The sequence below is a fragment of the Apteryx mantelli genome, chromosome 7, assembly GCF_036417845.1.
Source record: "Apteryx mantelli isolate bAptMan1 chromosome 7, bAptMan1.hap1, whole genome shotgun sequence".
NCBI classification, from domain to species: Eukaryota; Metazoa; Chordata; class Aves; order Apterygiformes; family Apterygidae; genus Apteryx; species Apteryx mantelli.
Window position 1 is genome coordinate 251991 of NC_089984.1, and position 13928 is coordinate 265918.

General features: G+C 50.1%; 1 long non-coding RNA gene across 1 annotated transcript; it reads left to right on the plus strand.

The window, feature by feature from the left end:
• Nucleotides 1-5686: 5686 nt before the first annotated feature.
• Nucleotides 5687-6607, plus strand: LOC136992405 (uncharacterized). Its single transcript, XR_010884631.1, has 2 exons — nt 5687-6214; nt 6346-6607. It is a non-coding gene; the product is annotated as an uncharacterized lncRNA (long non-coding RNA).
• Nucleotides 6608-13928: the final 7321 nt, after the last annotated feature.

The following is a 13928-nucleotide window of genomic DNA, read 5'->3' on the forward strand; positions in this document are numbered from 1 at the left end:
CAGAGCCAGACCCCAAAGGGGGACCCCTCCCAGGAAAACCTGTCATGGATTCCCATGCCCCCCCCCACCCTAAGAGGCGATGGAGCTGGCCACACAGAAGCCTTGGGGCTCAGGACAGCCCCAGGACCCAGGAGTCCTGGCTGTCACATTGTCCCCCGAGCCAGAGGGGACCCTCAGGCAGGGCTCTCGCAGCAGCCCCCAGCCCTGTCCAGGCACCCCCACAGCCCGGGATCCACAGCAGTTTTGGCAGTTAACAGTCTCTGTGCGACACCTCGGGAAGGATCTCCCAAAGCCCTTACCCTCGGTGGAGAGCCGCAGGAGCGCAGGGGACAAGGAGCTGTGGTCCTGGCTGATGGTGTCCATCCAGCAGTCCTCCATCTCGCTTGCCCTCTTGCTCTCGTTTCACCTCTCCAGCCAGAGAAACGGGACGCTCTTCCCATCTCATTACCCAAAACTCCTTTCGAACATGCCCCTGCTCCTCCGCCTGTTGGTGAGGGGCCCCAACGTGGTCCCACTGCCTCCTGTCCCCTCTCCTTGCCGTGGAGCCACTAGGAAGGGCAGCCGTGGGGAGGGTGTGAGCAGTGCCCAGGAGTGCCTGGGCCTCACAGGGAAGTGAGGGTCCCCACCCACGACACCGGGGAGACCTCCCTGTGATGTGGCACGTCCCATTGTGACCTCAGCTCATGTCATCTGGGGGCTCTGTAGGTCACTGCCATGGAGATGGCACAGCCAGGGAGAGAGCAGAGAGATTTCCCCTCATGTGCTGGAAAGCCATCACTTCCCTTCACTGCAGTTATTTTCCATAATTTTCTGATAAATCCTTCAGGAATGTCTCCAGACAGTGTCAAAGACTGTGAAATATCTCAAACGGGGCACTGAAGATGTCACTTCTGCGCCCCTGCACCGACAGGTCACTGCACTGGGCAGACCTGTGCAGGAATCTGGGGTTTGGGGGTTGGCGTTTTTACAGGATCCAAGGCATGTGGGATGAACCAGCACAAAGCATGGCCACAGGCTGAGAAATGCTTTGGTGAGCCTCAAAACTGCTTTCTGCTGTGGGCCCCTCTTTTTGTGGAAGCAGGATGCAGGACAATGTGGGACAGGACATAGCTTTCCTCCTTTAGGCACCAAGGCAGGCTCTTTGCTTTTAGAAGTGCTCGGCAAGGTTTCTCAGTCGGCAGTGCTTGAGCTAGAGATGCTATGCCAGAGAAGAGCAAACATAGCCTTAACACACATCATCCAGAGGCCCTTATCCAGGACCCTGGAGCCTGCCAGGCTCCAAAGCCATGGGCGAGGCCAGGTAGCAAATGTGGGGAAGTTTTCCCATTTCCCATGAAATTTGCCCATCTTTCCTTCTGGCTGAGCCTGAGGAAGCCATTTCTCATCCCTGGGCCTCATTTGGTCCTTGTGCTTTTCAGTGTCACCTTGGGGCTGTGCTTCTCCCCTGGGTACGCTCCTCAGCCCCCTGCCCTCCTCCTCCTCGCAGGCACCCTTGCTCTCCCGGGTCTGTACAGCCCCGACATCCTGGATCTCCCACATTTTATGACTCTGGGCTTCTCAGGACATGCCCATGTACTGCAGTGCTGCTGTCCAGGCTCCAGTGCAGAGCCTATGAGGCAGTGCGATGCCTCAGGACGTGCATTTTGACTCACTCCCAAGTTTGTGAGATGACCAGCTCCCAGCTCTGCAGCTGCTGAAGTTTGAGAGCATCCCTACAACCAGCCTTCCTGCTCTTCCTAATCTCTGCACAGTTTTGGGGCAAATCTTGCAGAAGGGAGACTCCATCCCCCTTGAATACTGTGAGAGATGTGGCTTTCCAAGTCACTGCAAAAGGAAGGACTCCTTTACTTCTTTGGGTTGCTTCCTGAGCCTGTGGCAGCCCCTCTGTGATGCTGGGAGCCCCAGCTCTGCAGCCTGCTGTCTTTGCCCTTTCTCTCCCCTGTCTCCTGTTTGTCTACCCAAAGTCTTCTCTCCACACCAGGGGCATGGGAAGTGCTGCTTTAGAGAGCTCATTTGAAGCTGTGACATGTTGTGAAGCTGAAGGCCTGAAGGAGGCTAGTCTGGGACATGGCTGTGCCCCCACACCCCCTCCTGTTCCCAGCCTGAGGATCCAGGAAGGTCTCCAGGGAGAGCAGTGGGTTTGGGGGTGGGTGGGATGGGTTTCCCTCAACATCCCTGGGTCCTGCATGGGTTTCTCTGAGTGCTCAGGAAAATCCCTCTTCTCTAGGGGCTTGCATCAAGGCTTTTCCAGACTTTTGTACAGAAACCCAGCCTGGTCCAAGATCCCCAAGAGCAGCACGGCCCCCAGCATCGCCCGGGACCCCCAGGAGCTGTCTGGCTCTCTCTTCTGTTCCCCCATTCCCCGATTAAATGGACACTTTGTAACCTCACCTTTACAACACTCCATCTGGACACTGCAACACTGTGACTCCTCCCCTAGCTCATTCCCATAGGCAGCTGCTGATTTGCGACCTGCCTATTGGCTGGCAGGAGGAGGGGGGCGGGTCTGGATTTCACTGACGGCTCTGTCAGCCAGTCGGAGTCCACCATGTGGAAGAAAAACAGACGTGAAAGAGAGAGGTGGAAGAGGAGAGGGAGCGAAGCAGGGGAGGCTTTGGGTGGAAAGCAGGACCGGGCTTGGGCAGCTTGTTTCTCACAAGACCGTGAGAAACGCTCTGCCCCCCCTGGCCAGTATAACTGCTCTGCCTGGCACTGAGGCACAGGAGGACTCAGGGTGGAGATCGGGCTCTGCAGTTAAGAGCCCCAGGGGCAGAGTTAGGAAACAAGAAAAGACCTCGAATGCGAAAAAACAGCATCTTTAAGTACACCAGAAACCAGCAGGGGCTGGAAAATGCCCCAAGCTGTAGTAAAAGTTTCTGAGCATAAAGAAAAATCAATGAAAAAAAAAAAACCCTGTTCAAATGTGAATAATAGATGGATGTAACCGAGTAACCTTAAAAGAAATAGCTTCAGCAGTTACAGTTAAAACCAAACTATAACAACCGAATGGCCTTGGTAGGGTTTACTTTTTGTTTGGGTTTTACAGAGTGACCCTCTGAAGAGCAACAACTTGAAAAGAAGCAGCCAGAAAGAGTGGTAGAATTGTTAGGCTAAGTAATGTGTTTTTTAAAAGTATCTAAATAATAGAATGAATCTAGGAGCCAGGAGAGAAGTAACATCAAAGGAAGATGGCAGACCTAAGAATGAGGGGATACACATACCAGGCTGATAACGAAACTCAACAGCTGTATTCTAGTGTTTGTAAAAATTGATGATCCTAAGGAAGGGGCTAACACCTTCCCTTGATGAAAGGAAAGGAAAGAAAGAGAAAAAGATGGTAAAATTAAGCATAAATGTAACAGCTGTTGATCTGAAGTTAAAGTTGTCTGTTTCCTATAGAGAAGACAGGGAAATACGGAAAAAGAATAATAAAAAAAAGGTGACCAACTCTATTTGAAGCTCCTCTAAAGGGAACTATTCCAGCTTGGGGAACAAACTGATCTTTCGGTGCAGGAAAGAAATGCCTGCAATTAAAGGAAATAAGATTTCTGTGTTAACATATTGAACTGGAACAACACTCGGATTCACCGAATTTGGGTCAATAGGCCAGACCAATCATGTTGCTATTAGGATTAAGACTGTTATTTTTAACAGTTGTTTACGTGTTACTGCAAATGGGCATGCTTTGCTTTTGGCGTCTATTAATAGCAGTGCGCGTTTCCCCAGTACACTGTGCTTACCCAAAAGCCGCCCACTGCACACCAAGGGGAATTTGCTGACTTCTGAAATAAATGCGTGTGTCTGGTGGTGTCAAGGGGTGGAGTGACAGGCGCCACACAGGCAAGCGTGGGACTCTGGATGGTGCAGCCCACAGAAGAGGGGTTTGCTCTGGGGTGATCCCAGGAGTTAAGGAACCCCGGGTGCATCACGGCTGGAGCCACCACACTGTGGGGTTGCTGCAGCCTGGGGGCAACCGTCTAACGACCCCACGACTGACAATTCCAGACAGAGGAGAAGTGACACCACAGACTCACCCCATAAACATCTAGGTGCTGTGGAACCATTCCCTACAGAAAGACCTGTTAGTGGGCAAATTGTTACTAACTGAACAGTGCTGTGGGCTGAGCACTAGGTTACCTGTTGATGTGCATGCTGTTATTGACTGAGGCCATACAGCTTTTGTGTAACTGCGGTCGGGCGTTGTTTTGACTCGCTATAGAAAAGAGTAAGCCACAGAAGTTGGTGTGGACTCTGACCGACCATCAGCTGGCCTGTGGATGTCAATGGCGTGATGAGGAGAATCCAGGCAAACTACCAGGTTTGTTATAACCTCTTATCTTGTGGAGGAAAAAGGATGAGCAGGGAGGCACTGCGGGGCGGAACATGGGAAGGTCGTAACGGGCGGAGCACTGCTGCCGGAGAAGAAGGCGGGGCTTTACAGCATTATAAAAGAGCAGGACACGCTTCATTAAACGCCATTTGCCACTCCTCATATTGGTGTCTGTGTGGTGATGGTCCGGGGCCTGGGGAGAAGGCCCCGTGCCTCCTCGGTAAGAACGAGAACGGTAACAAGTGGTGACCCCGACGTGATTCCGAGGAGGCGGCTCGGCTGGCGTAGGCACCGGGAGTGTGAGGAAGGGATCCGGATCCGGAACCATGGAGGCCATATGTAAGGTAGTGATGGCCTGCGCCAAGGAATGGCGGGCGCCGCTGAAGGCGAGCGCGATACGAGCGTGTGTAGAGAGGCTCGTGAAGGAGGGAGTGATTACTTCTCCTATGGAGATTCTGCGGGAGGAACTGTGGCTGCAATGCACAGCAGCGCTGGCGGAGTTCCCGATGAACGGGGGATCCGCGAGGGAGTTAAAGGTGTGGGGGCTGATAAGAATGCTCCTGCGGAGAGCGAGGGAGGAACGGGAGACGTGGAAGGCGGCTAGAGAGGCACTTAGAGGGAGTGGGATACGTGTGGGGTCGACGGAGATAGAGGGAGCGGCGGAGGAGACGGCGCCAGAGGGGGGAGAGGAGCGGGTCGAAGAGCAAGGGGAGGAACAATGGGACGGAGGTCTGGTGATGCCAGCCGGGCTGGGAGAAGAGGCTTTGCGTGCCCCTCCACCACACTACCCCTGGGACGAGTTGCGACAGGCAGACAGAGCAGGACAACCTTGCCCTGTCGCGCCCAGTGAGCCCGAGGGGGAAGGAGAAAGGGGGGAGAATAAGCGAGGGAATGAGCGAGAGAATGAGCGAGGGAATGAGCAAGAGAATGAGCGAGGGAATGAGCGAGAGAATGAGCGAGAGAATGAGCGAGGGAGAATACGAACACCGAATGAGTGGCTCCCCGGGGCACTCATGGTACCTGATAAGAGCTGGAATCAGGGCGAGTCGGCGGCCAAAGATGGCGCCGGGGACAGAGAAAGAGGGCGGAGGAGAGTCACCTTCGATAGTACGAGACGAGCCAGTGGGAGGGAACGGGTGAGCGAGGATGAGATGGACAGCCTTACAAGGCGGTTTCAAGAAGTCTATTGGGGAGGGGAGCGTGAGGGAGGCGTGAGAGCGGAGGAGGTGGAGGAGGATGTGGAGATAGGACTAGAGCAGGCGCTGCGGCTCATGCGGAGGCTGGAGAGAGAAGTACAAAAACAACAGCGGATGCTGCAGCGACTGGCCGACACACGATCCCAGGACAATTCCAGTGGCGAAAAGCCCCGAGCCGAGTTATACCTGCCAGATTGGCAACTATCAGCGGGGGCGGTGACATTACGGGGTCTTAAACTCACGGCACCCCCTGAAACGCCGTTGGCGCTGCCGGTACGCCTGGCGCCCGGAGGGCTCATAGAATGGACGCCCATCGACCCAAAGGCCGTGTATGAAGAACTCGGGAAGCTAGTAAAGGTAGAGCCACCCTGGACAAAGATAAAACAGACACACGCAGAGAGTTTCACTGAATTCTGTGACAGGCTCCAGCGGGCCATTGCAGAGTCAGACTTGCCCCCTGAGGCCCAGGGTCCGGTCATGATGGAGTGCCTCTGGCAGCAGAGTGACGCCATGACGCAGGACATCCTGAAAATGATCCCTAAAGGAACACCACTTTCGGTTGTCATCCGCACGGTACTGCAAAAACAGAATCAGGGAACAGCAGCAGCGCAGGCTCTTGTCACGGCGGTGGACCAGATGAGAAAGGGACCACAGCGTTGCTTCTCTTGTGGATATCACAGGGAAGAGGGTATGCTGCGGTAAAACGGGAGGAGCAGATAAGATGGGTTCCAATGAAATGCCTAAAACCTGACCTAAATGCACGTACGGGAGGGTCTGGGGTGTAACTAATCATTCTTGGTGAGATTCCATCCTGAACAGGGCGACGCCAGACGGGATGCTGCTGCATGGCTGCATTGATGTTTATCGCCGGCTTCATGATTCCGGGGACCGCAGAGTCATACTGGAGGAGATGAGCACAGGCGCACAGAGCAGCTCACTACTGCATCCCGTTCAACCCCGAGGCGGGGCCGACAGAGACTTTCCTGACGGGGAACAAGTCAACACAGGGGCGTGGATCTTGTCATGGTTTGATTAGAAATGGCTTATAACACTAGGCTTGATAGCACTCACAGTAGTAATAGCGATATGCTGCGGCTTGCTAATTCTGAATTATTGCTTACGGCATGTACGGCTTAACTGCTTGATAGACATGAGCATAGAGTATATCAATTAATAGTACAGGAAAAAGAGGTTCTAGACAAGATATTTGCATGAGAAGCGGTAGACTAGGCGTAGCGGAAGATCACGCGGTGTGACGCGCAGCCTAGGGGTGGAAACGAAGTGCACCTGTATGTAAGCTTGCACGCAGCCCACAATAAACGCCATTAGACGAATGGCTAACTAACCTGTTTGGCAATCTACCACAGTGGCTAATAGGACTGCTCGCTGAAGGCTTGCGCATTTTGCTAATCCTCATAATTATAGGCTTATGCTTGTGTGTAATACTGAGCTGCGTTAAGAAAGCCTTGCTGAAAGTAGCGGGCCAAGTCTGGATTGCTCGACAACAAGAAGGAGAAATTCTGGAGGAATGGCTGGGCTTTGGAGGGGGGGAATATAGTCTGTTGGAAATGAGCAATCCCGCCTATGCCTTTAAGGTTTTCGCTGAACCGACGAAGACAAGGACACCGCCTGTGTTAAGAAGCGGAAGAAGGGGAGGCAGCACACAGCTCCGCTCACGAAGCTACTAATGCGAGGAACCACCCGATGGCGGTCCCGTCGAGACACGCCGCACTTCCGCGTGTTTTGTTGCGTCCCGCTCGATATAACGAAACAACATTGATGGGAGAGGGGGAGATGTGGAGGAAAAAGGATGAGCAGGGAGGCACTGCGGGGCGGAACATGGGAAGGTCGTAACGGGCGGAGCACTGCTGCCGGAGAAGAAGGCGGGGCTTTACAGCATTATAAAAGAGCAGGACACGCTTCATTAAACGCCATTTTGCCACTCCTCATATTGGTGTCTGTGTGGTGATGGTCCGGGGCCTGGGGAGAAGGCCCCGTGCCTCCTCGGTAAGAACGAGAACGGTAACATTATCTCTAATAAATTCTCATACTTGACAAATGATGATCTCTTGGAGTTCAGTGCAAATAACCCCCGAATTCAAAAGAATCACAGACACCCCTCTATTGGCGTGTCACAGGTAACACTCACAAGGGGCATCAAATCTCTTGAACGGGATGGTTGGTTACTGTCCAGATGGTGGTGGCAGTCTCCTTTGCCAGGGTCCTTCCAACAGTGGCTTCCACTGGATCAGATGAGACTCCCCGAACTGTCCTTCTGGGGAATTTTTATAGTCCATCTGGCTTGTGGTCCTGCGTGACCTCTCCAGCATATGCATGAGCCATTGCTACTGATTACCTTAAATTGCATATCAAAGCATCTCCTAACTCTCCTAAGAATGCACAAAAGACTGTCCTACATAGCCGCTTCTTCATTTGCAGGAGCAGTCTGTACTGTCGATTTTCAAGGGCCTTAAGTATTTACAGTTTAATCAGTTCTGCAGCAGGAGCTGCTGCAGAGATTCTGAAACAGCCAGATACTCCACCTGAGATGGTACTCACCACATTTAAGCACAGGAATTGGTCCAGGCACAGCAGGATCTGCCTCTAGAAATCTCTAGAACTGTCTGAAATACCCACTTGGAGAGGTTCTGCACCAGTCAGTCCAACACTTAATTTGGAAAGTGGTAGGAGTTCAGTCAATCTCCTAGTTTCAAGTCTGAAACTGCCTGTCTCAAACCTGCCCATCAGCTCACCTGTGTGGATTACTAGATGGGGGAGTTCCTGGGCCACCCAGGGGATTAATGACTTGAGTGCTCTGAGTGCGCATACAGGCACAGGCCTGATAGCCTGTTGCCCACCCACACCACAATTCTAACTGTAAAAGAAACCTGAATTTCATACCTGGAACTTGATTTCCAGAGCTTTTGCCACAAGTACTGGCTCTTAGCTAGCACTCTGGCCTACCTCTGCAAGCAAGTGAGGCAGGAGAGTTGTTTCCTGTGTCTAAAGACAGGTGGGATGAATCAACCTTTATTTCATGGCATTGGATATAAACAAAGAGAAAATGAGAATCCCTTGTGCAGTTCTGGTCTCCCACCTCAAGAAAGAAAAGTAGGACTAGGAAAAGGGAAGGGAAAGTTGATGAAGGCAGCAAGGCGAATTTCACCACACATGACATTAGTTACTCTTGTCCCACCTTCAACTGACTGGCTTCCGAAATGGATCCTCCCAACCATACCATAGCGGGAAAATTCTTCCTCAAGGCCTTTTCAGTCACTCATGAAATGCAAATCCTCTTCTTCACACTGCCGTGGGTGATTTATCTGCTCACTGCCATGGGGCATATGGTCATGATATCTATCATTTGACTCAACCACCAGTTCCACCCCTAGCGTATCTCTTCCCCAGCAGCTTCCCCTTCCTAGATATTTGGTTCCCTTTGCCCCTAAAAGGTTTGTCAGCCTCATCTTGGAGATTAAGACCATCCCACAGCTGCTTGCCAGTTCCAGACCGTGCTTTCCATCTTCCTGGGCACCGCTGAGTTCAGCCTGCTTGTTGTGCTGTCTTTTGATTGCTGTGGGGCCATTTGCAATCCATCGCACTGTACCATCTTTATGAAGCCCTGGTTGGGCTCCACGCTCATCTTTACCCATTGGCTGATGGCATCTCTATCCTTGCTCAGCCCCACCATCTTATATACCAAGGTACCCTGTGTCCCCAGTAAAGAGACTCTTTCTTCTGTGGCCTCATCCCTTTGATGAGAGCAGCCTGCATGGGCACCAGCTACCTTCAAACATGAGCTTTGCTCTCTCCTCTGCTGTGTTGCTGAGCTCCTTCACATTGACCCCTGTGTCTTATGCCTGCACTAGATGCACTATCCTGAGAATACCCTCTGGGAAAGCCATATGAAGCCTTCTTCACCAGCATAGCCGGTGACACTGCCATCGTCACTACTGCATATGGTAGCTCCATTTTTGGCTACGAGGGGCCTGAATACAGCAAATCCTTTGAACCAACCAAAGCCTGATGAAAGGGTTCAAGACGGTTACCTCCATGGTGAGCAGAGAGGCTGCTTTGCTGTAAGCTCTCAGCAGCTTTGCAGGCTCCTCTAAGAAAGTACATTGAGGAGAAGCACGATTTTAGCTGACATCCAGCAGACTAAGAACACAGTCTGTGGAGAACCTCTGGTTCACTCCTTGAAACCCATCATCTCCTTCTCCCCTCTGCCCCTGCATTTTTGAAGCATCCTATTTGTGGAGTCATCTGCTCCTTTCCTTTATATGTCTAAAACCAAATGCAAAGGTGGAGGGAAAAATGTCAGTATTTATTGCCTATGTTTTCCTTGGACTTCCTTCTGTTAGACGTGTTCTTTGGTTTGAAAAAGTAATTAGCTACTAAATAAATTAAGAGGTTTGAGACAGAAGTAGTGGGTTTCATCAGCTTCATTAGAGGTGTCTGTGCGCAGCTGGTGTCTGCACTTGTTTTCCCTTGGTCCCTATTTTGTTAATGGAGGCAAAGAGAGAGCTCTAGAGAGAGGCTGGGTCCTCCCAGACTATAACTGGCGTGTGAAAGAAGTGTTACCAGTCTCTTCCAGACACTCTTCTCCCTCTCTGCACTGACAAGATGGGAGGAAGCTAACTTGCTCAAACTGAAGTGCCTGACTTTTAGACATCTGAAACATCACCCTGCTTAGTATTTTCTTTGTTCCAGACCCTTCCTATTTCAAATAATCAAAAGGACAGCCTTTAAGTTCTTTAAGATGAGAAGATTCCCCCCCTCCCCTAAAGGGAAAGCAAGGCATTTAGGTCAGGATATTTAATAACAATGTTTCCTCAATGTTCTGGAGAAACAGAGAGGAAGAAGATGTAGAAGAAAGCAGGGGATTACAGAAGAGATGCTCAGTACTGGCTTGTTTTGAAAGCAACAGCCTCACAGAAGTTCCAAGTCAAAAAAGGCAAGCACCGAAAAGTAGAAGGAATAACTTTCCAAATACTTATCTAAATGGATGGACTGGCATCTGCAGATAATAGTAAGTACTTTTGCTGGGAGATTAGGTTGGCTTTTGAAACAGAGCTGTGATGGATGTTTGCAATAGGCCTAAGTGAACAGGGAATTTCCCAGGCATGGCATGAACTAGTTCACAACCACTTTAGAATACTCTGCAATGGATAAAGATGAGCGTGGAGCCCAACCAGGGCTTCATAAAGATGGTGCAGTGCAACGGGTTGCAAATGGCCCCACAGCAATCAAAAGACAGCACAACAAGCAGGCTGAACTCAGCGGTGCCCAGGAAGATGGAAAGCACGGTCTGGAACTGGCAAGCAGCTGTGGGATGGTCTTAATCTCCAAGATGAGGCTGACAAACCTTTTAGGGGCAAAGGGAACCAAATATCTAGGAAGGGGAAGCTGCTGGGGAAGAGATACGCTAGGGGTGGAACTGGTGGTTGAGTCAAATGATAGATATCATGACCATATGCCCCATGGCAGTGAGCAGATAAATCACCCACGGCAGTGTGAAGAAGAGGATTTGCATTTCATGAGTGACTGAAAAGGCCTTGAGGAAGAATTTTCCCGCTATGGTATGGTTGGGAGGATCCATTTCGGAAGCCAGTCAGTTGAAGGTGGGACAAGAGTAACTAATGTCATGTGTGGTGAAATTCGCCTTGCTGCCTTCATCAACTTTCCCTTCCCTTTTCCTAGTCCTACTTTTCTTTCTTGAGGTGGGAGACCAGAACTGCACAAGGGATTCTCATTTTCTCTTTGTTTATATCCAATGCCATGAAATAAAGGTTGATTCATCCCGCCTGTCTTTAGACACAGGAAACAACTCTCCTGCCTCACTTGCTTGCAGAGGTAGGCCAGAGTGCTAGCTAAGAGCCAGTACTTGTGGCAAAAGCTCTGGAAATCAAGTTCCAGGTATGAAATTCAGGTTTCTCTTACAGTTAGAATTGTGGTGTGGGTAGGCACCAGGCTATCAGGCCTGTGCCTGTGTGCACACTCAGAGCACTCAAGTCATTAATCCCTTGGGTGGCCCAGGAACTCCCCCATCTAGTAATCCACACAGGTGAGCTGATGGGCAGGTCTGAAACAGGGGATGGACTTGAAACTAGGAGATTGACTGAACTCCTACCACTTTCCAAATTAAGTGTTGGACTGACTGGTGCAGAACCTCTCCAAGTGGGTATTTCAGACAGTTCTAGAGATTTCTAGAGGCAGATCCTGCTGTGCCTGGACCAATTCCTGTGCTTAAATGTGGTGAGTACCATCTCAGGTGGAGTATCTGGCTGTTTCAGAATCTCTGCAGCAGCTCCTGCTGCAGAACTGATTAAACTGTAAATACTTAAGGCCCTTGAAAATCGACAGTACAGACTGCTCCTGCAAATGAAGAAGCGGCTATGTAGGACAGTCTTTTGTGCATTCTTAGGAGAGTTAGGAGATGCTTTGATATGCAATTTAAGGTAATCAGTAGCAATGGCTCATGCATATGCTGGAGAGGTCACGCAGGACCACAAGCCAGATGGACTATAAAAATTCCCCAGAAGGACAGTTCGGGGAGTCTCATCTGATCCAGTGGAAGCCACTGTTGGAAGGACCCTGGCAAAGGAGACTGCCACCACCATCTGGACAGTAACCAACCATCCCGTTCAAGAGATTTGATGCCCCTTGTGAGTGTTACCTGTGACACGCCAATAGAGGGGTGTCTGTGATTCTTTTGAATTCGGGGGTTATTTGCACTGAACTCCAAGAGATCATCATTTGTCAAGTATGAGAATTTATTAGAGATAAGAGGTTATAACAAACCTGGTAGTTTGCTTGGATTCTCCTCATCACGCCATTGACATCCACAGGCCAGCTGATGGTCGGTCAGAGTCCACACCAACTTCTGTGGCTTACTCTTTTCTATAGCGAGTCAAAACAACGCCCGACCGCAGTTACACAAAAGCTGTATGGCCTCAGTCAATAACAGCATGCACATCAACAGGTAACCTAGTGCTCAGCCCACAGCACTGTTCAGTTAGTAACAATTTGCCCACTAACAGGTCTTTCTGTAGGGAATGGTTCCACAGCACCTAGATGTTTATGGGGTGAGTCTGTGGTGTCACTTCTCCTCTGTCTGGAATTGTCAGTCGTGGGGTCGTTAGACGGTTGCCCCCAGGCTGCAGCAACCCCACAGTGTGGTGGCTCCAGCCGTGATGCACCCGGGGTTCCTTAACTCCTGGGATCACCCCAGAGCAAACCCCTCTTCTGTGGGCTGCACCATCCAGAGTCCCACGCTTGCCTGTGTGGCGCCTGTCACTCCACCCCTTGACACCACCAGACACACGCATTTATTTCAGAAGTCAGCAAATTCCCCTTGGTGTGCAGTGGGCGGCTTTTGGGTAAGCACAGTGTACTGGGGAAACGCGCACTGCTATTAATAGACGCCAAAAGCAAAGCATGCCCATTTGCAGTAACACGTAAACAACTGTTAAAAATAACAGTCTTAATCCTAATAGCAACATGATTGGTCTGGCCTATTGACCCAAATTCGGTGAATCCGAGTGTTGTTCCAGTTCAATATGTTAACACAGAAATCTTATTTCCTTTAATTGCAGGCATTTCTTTCCTGCACCGAAAGATCAGTTTGTTCCCCAAGCTGGAATAGTTCCCTTTAGAGGAGCTTCAAATAGAGTTGGTCACCTTTTTTTTATTATTCTTTTTCCGTATTTCCCTGTCTTCTCTATAGGAAACAGACAACTTTAACTTCAGATCAACAGCTGTTACATTTATGCATAGATTTTACCATCTTTTTCTTTCCTTTCCTTTCATCAAGGGAAGGTGTTAGCCCCTTCCTTAGGATCATCAATTTTTACAAACACTAGAATACAGCTGTTGAGTTTCGTTATCAGCCTGGTATGTGTATCCTCTCATTCTTAGGTCTGCCATCTTTCTTTGATGTTACTTCTCTCCTGGCTCCTAGATTCATTCTGTTATTTAGATACTTTTAAAAAACACATTACTTAGCCTAACAATTCTACCACTCTTTCTGGCTGCTTCTTTTCAAGTTGTTGCTCTTCAGAGGGTCACTCTGTAGAACCCAAACAAAAAGAAAAGCCTACCAAGGCCATTAGGTTGTTATAGTTTGGTTTTAACTGTAACTGCTGAAGCTATTTCTTTTAAGGTTACTCGGTTACATCCATCTATTATTCACATTTGAACAGGGGTTTTTTTTTTTTCATTGATTTTTCTTTATGCTCAGAAACTTTTACTACAGCTTGGGGCATTTTCCAGCCCCTGCTGGTTTCTGGTGTACTTAAAGATGCTGTTTTTTCGCATTCGAGGTCTTTTCTTGTTTCCTAACTCTGCCCCTGGGGCTCTTAACTGCAGAGCCCGATCTCCACCCTGAGTCCTCCTGTGCCTCA